Source organism: Myxine glutinosa, chromosome 12 (genome assembly GCF_964187855.1).
Source record: "Myxine glutinosa chromosome 12, kmMyxGlut1.1, whole genome shotgun sequence".
Classification (NCBI taxonomy): Eukaryota; Metazoa; Chordata; class Myxini; order Myxiniformes; family Myxinidae; genus Myxine; species Myxine glutinosa.
Window position 1 is genome coordinate 36,331,315 of NC_136272.1, and position 12,885 is coordinate 36,344,199.

A 12,885-nucleotide genomic window follows, 5' to 3' on the forward strand; every position below is an offset into this window, starting at 1 on the left:
TGCTTACAAAACCCAAGCATTGATTGTCAGTCAGGTCAGTCTTTTGGGATTGCCACTGGTAACATGTAACCCAGTGCTACCTTCCGCATGGTCGTGATGTCGGAGACGACACTGACACTCCTCACTGGCTTTGCTAGTGGGGAGAGTGACTGTGATGCCCTGCCAGGATTAAAAACAACACCTGACAAAGGGCGGATGAGCTCCCTTAGCGAGCCAACGGCCATCCAGTATGGAGATGATGAATCCTAAAAAAACACTCAATCGGGGTAGGAAAATTTATTGTTCCACCTGGCCTGGTTATTCCACCTCTCAGTTCCACCTCTCCTGCACAGTGGTCCTGTGAAGAACTTTACTTGTTTCAGGGCTAGGTGAAGGTTTTGACAGTTTTTCCTCTTCTTTTTCTTTGTAGCACTTCACATTTAGTGGCTCTTAGCCTTGTTTATGGCTAATATCAATAAATAAACGATTGACCTTGTGTAAGGTCATCAATAATCAGGTGTCCTTAGCTAGGGATGATCAGTTCTATAATATGTGAACTTACTTAAGATCAATCTCTCCCCTATTGCAGGAATTCCTCCTTATCACACCACATCCACTTTTCTGAAATACCGACTTCTTTCCTGGAAGTCCTAGTTGTGTCCATGTGGTTTTTACCTCTCCCACCCCAACCCCCCTTCCCACGCCTCCTCCTCCCAAGCCCTCTCCCTCAAAAAGATCTCCTGATGTCCCTGCTCTCAAATGTTCTACTTGTGTGCTTCCCCCTCTCTCCCCATCTTGTCTCCCACTCCCTTTATTATGTCTTATGTGTCCGTTTTTTTTTTTTGTCATTAATGTTAGCTCTTACAAGAACCTCGATCTTGTATCCAAAAAAAAAAAAAAAAAAAGCCTCCCTGGACGTGGCCACAAGAGAAAACTTGATCGAAGATTGCAGCGAAGGATTGTTCGAATGGTGGAGAAAGCACCTCAATCAACTACCAAACAGATTCAAGCTGACGTTCAGACACAAGGTACAACAGTTTCAACTCGCAACATCTGTTGCCAACTCAATGAAAGGGGGTTCTATGGCAGGAGAGCCAGGAGGACCGCACTGCTGAGAGAGACAGACAGAAGAAAGCCTGACTGGAGTTTGCCAAAACACACCTAAACAAACCAAAATCCTTCTGAGAGAATGTCCTGTGGACAGATGAGACCAAATTAGAGCTTTTTTGTAAAGCACATCATCTCTATGTTTACAGAAAACAAAATGAAGCCTTCAAAGAAAAGAACACCTGCCCTACAATCAAACATGGAGGAGGTTCAGTGATGTTTTGGGGTTGCTGTGCTGCCTCTGGCAATGGGTGCCTTGAATGTGTGCATGGCATCATGAAATCAGGAGATTACCAAGGCATTTTGGAGCACAATGTTCAACCCAGTGTCACAAAACTGGGTCTACGTCGAAGCTCATGGGTCTTGCAGCAGAACAATGACCGCAAACCCACTTCAAAAAGCACCCAGGAATGGTTCAAGGCAAAACGCTGGACTGTTCTGAAGTGGCTAGCAATGAGTCCAGATATAAATCCCATTGAACACCTGTGGGGAGATCTGAAAACAGCAGTTGGGAGAAGGCACCCTTCAAATCTGGAAGAACTGGAGCAGTTTGCACAAGAAGAGTGGGCCAAACTGCCAGTAGAGAGGTGTACGAAGCTCATTCATGGTTTTAGGAAGCTCTTGACTACAGTTATTTTGTCCAAAGGCTGTGCTACCAAATATTTAGTCTAGGGTGTCAATAGGTTTGTGAATGCCATTTATTTTTATTTTCTTATTTAAAAGGATATATTAAGTTCTGAATCAAAATCAAAAGTTCTGTAATATTAACAGCAAAATAAAGAATTGTGGAGACCAAAAACTTTAGTCAATTTCAACTTATTTTTCGAGAAAATTGCGGGTTATTTGAAAAAAGTGCAAGGGTGCCAATATTTTTGGCAATGACTGTACTTCATATGTACTCAAAGGTGGGTGACATCAGAGACAGCTAAACTAGGCAATTTTTGCAACTATGCAATTCTAAAAAAAAGTATATTACTGTAAAAAGTTATTAGAGATTATGATGTGCTGAAGTATATAGACAGTAAAGACCATTAATTGCGTGATTCCCAATTGACGGTCCGTGGTCATTTATTGCTGACCTTTGCCAGTCCCTGTTGAGAAAGAGGTTAAGAACCACTGGTGTAGATAACACCCCAAGGGGATTACCCCTTGAACTATTTAGCTTTGCTCCTTCTGTCTGGGCTGGAGTGACTGAATTAGGCAAAGAATGACAAGTATAGGTATTGTTGTACTGTTGTTGTTTTTACCACGCGTGTGAAGCAAAAATCTTTATCTGCCTACAAAGGTCAGTTTATGATCGAGGAACAAGTTCATTTCAATTGAATGTTACATTTTGAACATGAATCGGAACATGAATTGGAAAAGGAACCAGTAATTCTGCAGTACTTTGCCTCTGAATTCATCCCGATTGTGCATGCACAGAGAGCAGTGAGATATTTTTAAGCAATGAAATCGCTTCAATATTTGGCCATGTCCTTTCTTCTATCCGTCCATCCGTCCAGCAAAAACGAAGAAGAAGAACCTTTATAACCCACCGTGTTTAATTATAAAGGGTTCTAAAGTGTCATTTGAAAGGATAATTCGAAAGGGTAATTCGAAAGGGTAATTCTAAAGGGTAATTCTAAAGGGTAATTCTAAAGGGTAATTTAAAGGGTAATTCTAAAGGGTAATTCTAAAGGGTAATTCTAAAGGGTAATTCTAAAGGGTAATTCTAAAGGGTAATTCTAATGGATGATTCTAAAGGGTAATTCTAAATGGTAATTCTAAAGGGTAATTCTAATGGATGATTCTAAAGGGTAATTCTAAATGGTAATTCTAAAGGGTAATTCTAAAGGGTAATTCTAAAGGGTAATTCTAATGGATGATTCTAAAGGGTAATTCTAAATGGTAATTCGAAAAGACAATTCTAAAGGGTGATTCTAAAGGGTAATTCTAAAGGATAACTAGAATGGGCACTCGGTAGAGCGCATACCTTCGCCGCAGCTACTGTTCTGTACTTGGCATGGGAGTGTAGGGAACAGAACAAAAATACGATTTTGACCTTTTCGTGACCTTGACCTTGACCTTTGACCCGATTGCTCCCAAAATCTAATCAAATGTGTCCCGTATAATAACCAATCATCCCACCAAATTTCATGCAATTCGGTTGAATACTTTTTGAGTTATGCGAATAACATACACACACACACACAGACATACAAATAAATACACAGCGATCAAAACATAACCTTCCGCTTTTGCGAAGGTAATTATAAAGGGTAATTGTAATGGATAATTCTAAAGGGTAATTCTAAAGGGTAATTGCAATGGATAATTTCAATGGGTAATTCTAAAGGGTAATTCCAAAGGATAATTCGAAAGGGTAATTCTAATGGATAATTCTTAAGGGTAATTAGAATGGATATTTCTAAAGGGTCATTCAAAAGGGCAATTCTAAAGGGTAATTCTAAAGGGTAATTGTAATGAATAATTCTAAATGGTAATTCTAATGGGTAATTCTAAAGGGTAATTGTAATGGATAATTTTAATGGGTAATTTTAAAGGGTAATTCTAAAGGGTAACTGCAATGGATAATTTTAATGGGTAATTCTAAAGGGTAATTCTAAAGGGTAATTGCAATGGATAATTTTAATGGGTAATTCTAAAGGGTAATTCTAATGGGTAATTCTAAAGGGTAATTCTAAAGGGTAATTGTAATGGATAATTCTAAATGGTAATTCTAATGGGTAATTCTAAAGGGTAATTGTAATGGATAATTTTAATGGGTAATTTTAAAGGGTAATTGAAATGGATAATTCTAAAGGGTAATTCTAAAGGGTAACTGCAATGGATAATTTTAATGGGTAATTCTAAAGGGTAATTCTAAAGGGTAACTGCAATGGATAATTCTAATGGATAATTCTAAAGGGTAATTGTAATGGATAATTCTTAAGGGTAATTGTAATAGCTAATTTTAATGGGTAATTCTAAAGGGTAATTCTAAAGGGAAATTATAATTGGTAATTCTAATGGATAATTCTAATGGATAATTCTGAAGGATTCTAAAGGGAAATTCTAGAGGGTTCTAAGGAGTAATTATAAAGAGTAATTCTAATAGGTTTCATTAATTTCGAGGTTTTGCCTATTTCATATTAAAATGCCAACCTGAACTGCTTCCTTCGGACAATTGGAAATCATTCCAAACAGGAAACACTGTTTTTAAAGACGTCACAAAGGACACAAACAACAGGCGCGAATAACTCATGTACCATATTAACCCTTAATAGGTAACCTTCACCCCATAGTTGGCTCCACCGAGCGTTCCCCTCCATCAACATTCCGCTTCCGGTCCGGTCTGGAGAGGACGCTGGCGTTACTTGTTCGCCGCTTCTCCGACTGGGCCATTGTACATAGTTTGCTTTTCTGGTGGTCGTGGCGGATTTTTGACCGTTGGGTCTGCCCTCTGCTCGGTCCCGGCTCTGCTCCTGGCTTCGCCTGCCCGGCTCCTCCACTGTTTCCTCAGGCCCGCTCCCGTTGTTTGCGGCCGTTGTTTGCGGCCGTTGTTTGCGGCGATGGCTGTTTGCCGCTGTGGTCTTGATTAGCGGCTGCAGTCGTTTGCCGCTGCGTTTGCCGCTGCGTTTGCCGCTGCGTTTGCCGCTTTGCCTCCTCGACCTTGGCCTCGTACTCGTCCCTTCGCTCCTGCCTGGCATGGCTCTGAGGTACTCCGCCGCAAGGCTTCTTCTGCTCAATACCCGCTCCACCCCATCATGCATCTCTGCCATCAAATCAAATGGACTCCTCCGACGACCCAGGTACATTCACCGTGGCTCCGGTCGTGAGTTTGTTTATTTGCAATCAGGTCACTCCATCCCCGTCCTCTGGTCGGCTCAGCGCACTCTCACTCTTCGTCCCAGCGCACCTGGTCACAGCAACGCACATGATCGCACCTCCTGCCTACGAACCCTGGCTAAATCACCTGAATTCATCCCGGCTGTTCAAAACAACATCAAGCTCACCCTGTTCAACACCCGGTCCCTCAACAACAAATGCCTCATCCTGAACGAATACATCCTGGCTATTATACTGGACTTTCTCTGTCTCACCGAAACCTGGCAACAACCTCTGGACTACTACACACTTAACCTCACCACACCCAATGGATATTCCTACGTCAATAAACCACGCTCGGAGGGCCGAGGTGGTGGAATTGCCGTTATCCACCGTCAAGACATCAAGACCAACCTCATCTCCATCTCATCTGCTCCATCATTTGAACACCTGGCTTTAAAACTCTCTGGTCGCACGCAGTCAGTCATGGCTGTCGTCTACCGCCCTCCCAAACCACACCCATCATTCCTGTCTGACTTCTCCTACTTTCTGACCCAGCTATGTTCCCTCTCCCCCTCAATCCTCCTCCTTGGTGATTTCAATATCCACATGGACTCCACTGACTCCACAATAACCACTGACTTCACTGATTTACTCACCTGCTTTAACCTCACTCAACATGTCGACTTTCCTACCCATATCCGTGGTCACATTTTGGACCTTGTCTGCTCCACTGGATTAAATTTGCACCATCTCTATGGCTCCGACCTCACCCTCTCTGACCACTTAGCCATCACTCTGACCATCAACATCCCCGCCCCAACACCAAGGCATTATCGCACTATCAACTTCCGTAAGCTAAACGCTCTTTCACCTACCTCATTCTCATCCACCCTCTCTGAAAAAATGTCCACTTCTCCCTTCATTGACCTCCACACCCCTTCCGACCTCACTGACTACTACAACCACACTCTCTCCTCCTGCCTTGACCAGCTTGCGCCTGTAAAAACCAAAACAGTTTCTTTCACCCATTCTGCTCCCTGGTTTACCCCTGAACTCCACCTGATGAAAACTCGTGCTCGCCAACTTGAAAGACTCCGCAATAAAACGGGTCTCACAGTTCACTCCCAAGCCTACAAGGACCACCTACAACACTACAAAGATGCCCTCTCCCGCGCCCGCTCTGCCTACTACTCTCAAATTATCCACTCTGGCTCCGGAAACCCAAAAGCACTCTTCTCGACAATAAACAAACTCCTCCGCCCCCTGAACACCACCACCCAGTCATTCACAGTAGACAACTGCATCTCCTTCCTCTCTTTCTTCCAACGCAAAATTGACAACATCTACAACAGCTTGACCACCGCCGCACCCGCTCCCCCTCCAACCACCTGCCCCCCCTTGTCCTGCCATCCCCTGTCTCGGTTCTCCCCAATCTCCCCTACTGACCTCTCTGAACTCCTCATAGGAATGAAAACTGCCACCTGCACTCTTGACCCCATCCCCTCCAGCTTTGTCAAAGCCTCCCTCCCTGCTCTCTCTCCACTTATCATTGCAACAATAAACTCCTCCCTGTCTACAGGCATCGTCCCACCTTCCCTCAAAATTGCTGCTGTTACCCCCATTCTAAAAAAACCTGGTCTAAACCCTGACACCCTAAACAACTTCAGACCCATCTCCAACCTACCCTTTCTGTCAAAAGTTTTGGAACGCGCTGTAGCCACTCAACTCAAACATCATCTCTCTGCCAATAACCTGTATGAAACATTCCAATCCGGATTCCGCTCCAACCACAGTACTGAAACTGCTCTCCTCAAAATCACCAACGACCTTCTCCTCTCCTCTGACGCTGGCAACCTCAACATTCTCGTCCTCCTCGACCTCAGCGCTGCCTTTGACACCATCGATCACACTATCCTCCTCACCCGACTTGAATCCACCTTTAACGTTACCGGCACTGCCCTCTCTTGGATTAAATCATACCTCTCTGACAGATGCCAGTTCATCTCCATCAATAACTGCAAATCCCCCACTGCTCCCCTCCCCCAAGGTGTCCCCCAAGGTTCAGTTCTTGGCCCCCTCCTCTTCATCCTTTACCTGTCCCCGCTCGGTCACTTAATCCGCCGTCATGGTCTCCAATTCCACTGCTTCGCCGATGACATCCAGCTTTTCATCTCCACCAAGTCCGTCTCCACCGACACCCACTCTATCCTGACAAACTGCATCACTGAAATAAAATCCTGGCTTCAAATCAACTTCCTCAAGCTTAACTGTGATAAATCTGAAATAATCATCATTGGCCCAAAAACGCTCACAAAATCCACCCATAACTTTGCCCTCAACATCGACGGTATCCCAGTATCCACCTCCCCTCACATCCGGAATCTTGGCGTCATCTTTGACCAAACCCTTTCCTTCGACAAATACACTAAACAGATCACAAAGTCAGCCTTCTTTCACCTGAAAAACATTGCCCGTCTCCGCTCATCCCTCTCCTCCACGGCTGCAGAAACCCTCATCCACGCCTTCATCACCTCCCGTCTGGACTACTGCAATAGCCTCCTCTATGGTTCACCCTCAAAAATCACCAATAAACTCCAATACATTCAGAACTCCGCTGCCCGTCTACTCACCCATTCCCGGACCCGTGACCACATCACCCCCGTCCTTTACAAGCTTCACTGGCTCCCCATCCCCCAGAGAATCCAGTACAAAATCCTCCTCTTGACATACAAAGCCCTCCATAACCTGGCCCCATCCTACCTGGCTGACCTCCTCTCCAGACACATTCCCACCCGCAACCTCCGCTCTGCTGGTACCAACCTCCTGACCCCCTCCATCCGGACCAAATTCAGATCCTGGGGGGACAGGGCCTTCTCCATCGCTGCTCCCACCCTCTGGAACTCACTACCTCACACCATCAGAGACTCCTCCTCACTCACCACATTCAAAACATCACTAAAGACCCACCTGTTCAACACTGCATTCAACATTCAACCCACAGCATTTAACCCCTGACTATCTCTTCTCCTTCTCCCTCCTTTTGCTTTAAATATTTCCCTATTGATTCTTGTCTTTTTGCAATTGTTGTTTTCATGTATTGTTATGCATTATGTTTGCCACTCTGTCAAAGCGCCTTTGGGCTTCTGGAAAAGCGCTATACAAAATAAATGAATTATTATATTATTATTATAGTAACATATATTGGAAAGGAAAAAAACTTCTCATCGTTTTATTACAATAACATGAGGTGCAAATCAAATTGAAGCCCTTTGCAATATTTAAGGCTAAAACTAGATTAATCTACTATTAGTAAGTGTTTCTATTTCAGTTTTGTTTGGAAAAAAATTATTTAGAAAAATATTTATTTTTGAAAATATACAGACTTGGCATTTAATATGGAATATTTTTTTTGTGGGGGTGAACTTACTTTTCAAGATGTCTTAGAACCAAAAGTTCATTGGAATTATGTTGAAATTGTTCTAGATTTTGTTAATGCGACCTTGAAAAGAAACAAAAACCACATTTGACATTTCGAAACAAATAAATGGATCCTTGAAAGTGATGTAAACCGATATCGAACTCAATTCATGGACAGTACTGTGTTAAACTTCTGTACGTTTTCCAGAAGTATCTCTTTATTATGCACATTAGACAAAAAATTTTTTAACAAAAACAAAAGTTAAAATCACGACTGGGATTACGGACAGTAAAATTATAGTTCAGTACTTCGTGTAACCCCCACGAGCATTCAGGAGAGCACGTACACGTTGAGGCATGCTGTTCACGAGATTTGCCAAGGTTTTGACAGGAATCGTTTGCCATGCAGTGACAATAGCCTGCTGCAATTCACGCACAGAGGTGGGCGGCAGGTCCAAGTGGTCGATTTGACGTGTTAATTCTGCCCACAAGTTCTCTATCGGATTCATATCTGGGGACATGGCAGGCCACTCCATATGCTCTACACCACGGTCAGCAAGAAAGTGTTGGATCATGCGAGCACGATGAGGCCGTGCATTGTCATCTTGGAAGACAATGTTTCCTCGAAAGGCTGCACGAGCAAATGGAAGCAATGTTTCTTCCAGAATGGCCCTGTACTTGAACTGGTTCAGGTTACCATTCAAAACAACCAGGTCAGTTTTGCCCCCTGCATGAAAAGCAGCCCAAACGGTCACCCCACCACCTCCAGCTTGGACTCTTGGCACTATACAATCTTTGTTGTAGGCTTCATGCACTTGTCTGCGCACTCGGACGCGGCCATCTTGACGATAGACCAGAAATCTAGACTCGTCACTGAAAATCACGTGATTCCAGTGTCCTGGCTGCCATTGATGGTGCTCTCTGGCCCACTGCAATCGGCGCTGGCGGTGTTGTCTGGTCAGGCGTGGCTTTCTCAGGGGACGCCTGGCACGATAGCCTGCTTGAACCAGTCGTTGGTTGACTAGCCTTCTGGATACAGGCACATTTGTCAGTTGCTGCCACTCAGCCCTAAGCCGATTAGCTGACTTGGTACGGCCATTGCGGACTAACCGGTGCAGCTGGCGATCATCCCTTCTTGTGGTTCTGCGGGGACGTCCTGGCCTCGGTATTGGAGTAGGGACACTCCTCTGAGCATTTCGTTTCAGGATCTTTGACACCTGACCTTGAGTGATGCCATACTGCCGAGCAATAGCACGCTGTTTCATGCCGTAATTTCGTAAAGCCACCACTCCATGACAAACAGCATTGTCGAGTTGACGGACCATCTCCAGAGGAAGCGGCAATAACTTTTGGAGACGTGCAGCAGTTGTTTTCCACTAATACAGAACGCAACAACCCTTGTATACCCGACTGTGAAGCAAATCATCAAATGCACCTGTCCGTACATTTTGCCACGCCACCTGTGATATAATCCTGTTGTTGACTTCTTGCTGCGACAGACAATCAGTGACATGGTTCTTTTAACAAATAAATCACCAAAGTGTAAAAGAAACTCACCAGATTGATATACTGAGTTAAGAAAGTAAACCCAAGTCAAGAAAAAAAAAATATTCCATATTAAATGCCAAGTCTGTATGTTGAGTTTGGGGTCCTCAAAAAAAACAGGATACCTATTAAGGGTTGGTATTGTTGTTGTTGTTTTGTTGTATATCCCCGGACAGTTCTCTTGAACAAGCCCGCAGCACGGAGACAGCCGATTTATTTCCCAGGAGCGACACAGAGATCCCCCACATCTAGGATGGTGTACCTCCACCAGCCACAACAGAAACAGAGTTAGAGAGCGAGGGAAGAGAGGAGAGAGAGAGGAGAGAGAGAGGAGGGAGAGAGAGGAGAGAGAGAGGAGAGAGAGAGGAGAGAGGAGAGTGAGAGGAGAGAGAGAGGAGAGAGAGAAGAGAGAGGAGAGAGGAGAGTGAGAGGAGAGAGAGAGGAGAGAGAGAAGAGAGAGAGAGAGGAGAGAGAGAGAGAGGAGAGAGAGAGAGGCGAGAGAGAGGAGAGAGAGAGGAGAGAGAGAGGAGAGAGAGAGGAGAGAGAGAGGAGAGAGAGAGAGGTGAGAGAGAGGAGAGAGAGAGAGGAGAGAGAGAGGAGAGAGAGAGGAGAGAGAGAGAGGAGAGAGAGAGAGAGAGAGGAGAGAGAGAGGAGAGAGAGAGAGAGGAGAGAGAGAGGAGAGAGAGAGAGAGAGAGAGGAGAGAGAGAGAGAGAGAGAGGAGAGAGAGAGGAGAGAGAGAGAGAGAGAGAGAGAGAGAGAGAGAGAGAGAGAGAGAGACAGAGAGACAGAAGACAGGGGGAGACACGAGGGAAAGGGCCGGTCCACATGGGGACCGATCGGCACTCTGGCCGTGATCACGCTGCCCTGATGAATCCAGGCAGCAGGGAAAAATGTGGAAGATTTGTCCCCCCAACTTGTGTTGGAGCTACAACCACCACGAAGAGGCATCCCCAATATTTGTCCTATTAAGTGTTAAATAAGGTGGTGCCGAAGATGACTTCCGAAAAACAAAGTTTTCCAGAACCTTTTAAAATCTTTTTATTTTATTTCAATGTACAGTAATTATATACATACTTCAACAGTGCAGAACAAAAATCGCCTTTTCGGCACTTTCAAATCGCTTCCATTTAGCATAACGTGGACAAAATATTATGGCATTTTACATCACGACAAAATCAAATTTCCTGGTCATAGAGCCCGCTCATGTCCTTGTTTCTCAAGACTACGTGCCTGCGTGGGGTAATATGTTCTATAGACTCTCTAGTTCTGGTTTATCATGTTTTTGCAGTTACTAATCAATCACAAAATTAGGTTTCAATACCATCTCCTTCCAGCAGGGGTCAGTGGTTAAACCATTTGCACTATTCCACATGTCCAAGCAAAAATTGCAAGTCATCTCCCCACAGTCGTGAAAGGGGAGAGGGCTGGAGTGGTGGTTTGTTTTGTGCCCGTGATCAGACCTTGGGTAGCCCAAACATTTATGCAAAATTTGGTGGGGATCAGCCAAGCTCTTTTTGATTCTATAATCAAAGGGAAGCTCAAACACCGCACTGGAGTCATCACAAGGAGCCCAAAGACGTAAAGAGCAAAGATGGAGTCATCAAGAGGAACCTGGATAGGATTCGGGTTTCAGCTGCTACTCCACTATCCTCAAACCCATCCAGGCGCTGCCAAGTGACCCTTGAAGAAAAATATCTGCAATAATTCACTTCTCCTCAGAGAGATAGATAAATAAAGAGAGAAATAAACAGGAAAGGAAGGGATAAAACAAAAGAAAAAGCAAGAATCAGAACGAATAAAGAAAAATGTGAAAAAGTAGAACGAAGTGTGAAAGGAACAAACAACAAAGATGTTGGGAAGAACCCGGATATATAGATTTCAGCACTTACTCCAGATAAATATTTTTCAAAAGACATCTTTCTAAAAAAAGCATTAAAAGGTTCATACTTACCCACATACAGAGAGTCTAACTATTTTGGTATGATTATTATATTTATCAATCTCCATATGGTGATATTTGTTGCTTTTATATATAACTAGCAAAGGTATCCACAGAAGCAAAGGTACCATCAACGCAGAGTTGCTTCGCTGACGGGAATATTAAGAGAGGGTGGGAGGCAGAGGAGAGAGGAGGGAGGAAGGGGAGAAGGAGAGAGGAGGGGATGGATGGAGGTGCGATGGGGGAGGGGGAGCCACAGGGGTAGGAGGAGGGGAGGGGGATAGAGTCATTTCGCTGATGATTATCTTAAGAGAGGGTGGGAGACAGAGGAGGAGTGGGGGAGAGGAAGGGGGAGAGAGGGGAGAGGGAGAGAGGAGGGGATGGGTGTAGGTGGGATGGGGGTGATGGAGGAACAGGGGTAGGGGAGTGGAGGGCAATGAAAGGGAGAGAGGGAAGGGAGGTGGGCCGGAGCAAGGAGGATGGGAGACTGGGAGAGCAAGGAGAGTGGATAGTGGGGAGGCGAAGGGGGTGTTATGGACTTGCATTTGGGAGGGGGGCTTGAGGGAGAAAGGGAGGAGGGAGAGGGGGGAGACGTTTTCGATTTGCATTTGGTAGCGGGACTTTTTGGGAAAGGGGAAGTGGGGGGGGTTCAACTTGCATTTGGTAGGGGGATGTCAGGGAAAGCGGGGAGGTGGGGGGGGGGTTAGGGGGGCATGGGGATGCTCCCATCTGCCAGCATTAGTACAGGATTGAATGAAACAGGGTATGTTAAAACAGCATGTTCAAATGGGTCATACTAAACATCGCCTGGAGACACCCGGACAACCCCCGTAGACGTCCATGAGGGGTGGAGGGACGTTAAGCGTCTTTGTTAAATGTGAGTGTTGGGAAAGCAGCGTGAGTGGAGGGGAACGAAAGGCAGCATGAGAGGAGGGGAAAGGGAAGACAGTGCAATATAATATGAGGATTTGACAAACTTAACAACAGGTGCAAAATAACAAAATAATTAATAAAAGATAAACTTAATTAGAAATATTTACTATCTCCGGATATCCCGTTCAAACAGGATAGCAATACTTCCCGTCGT

General features: G+C 44.8%; 1 protein-coding gene across 3 annotated transcripts in view; it reads right to left on the reverse strand.

Moving 5' to 3' along the window:
- LOC137437954 (gamma-aminobutyric acid receptor subunit gamma-2) overlaps nucleotides 1-12,885 on the reverse strand; it is a 196,978-nt gene that overhangs the window by 47,078 nt on the left and 137,015 nt on the right. The gene's annotated exons all lie outside the window — the stretch shown is intronic.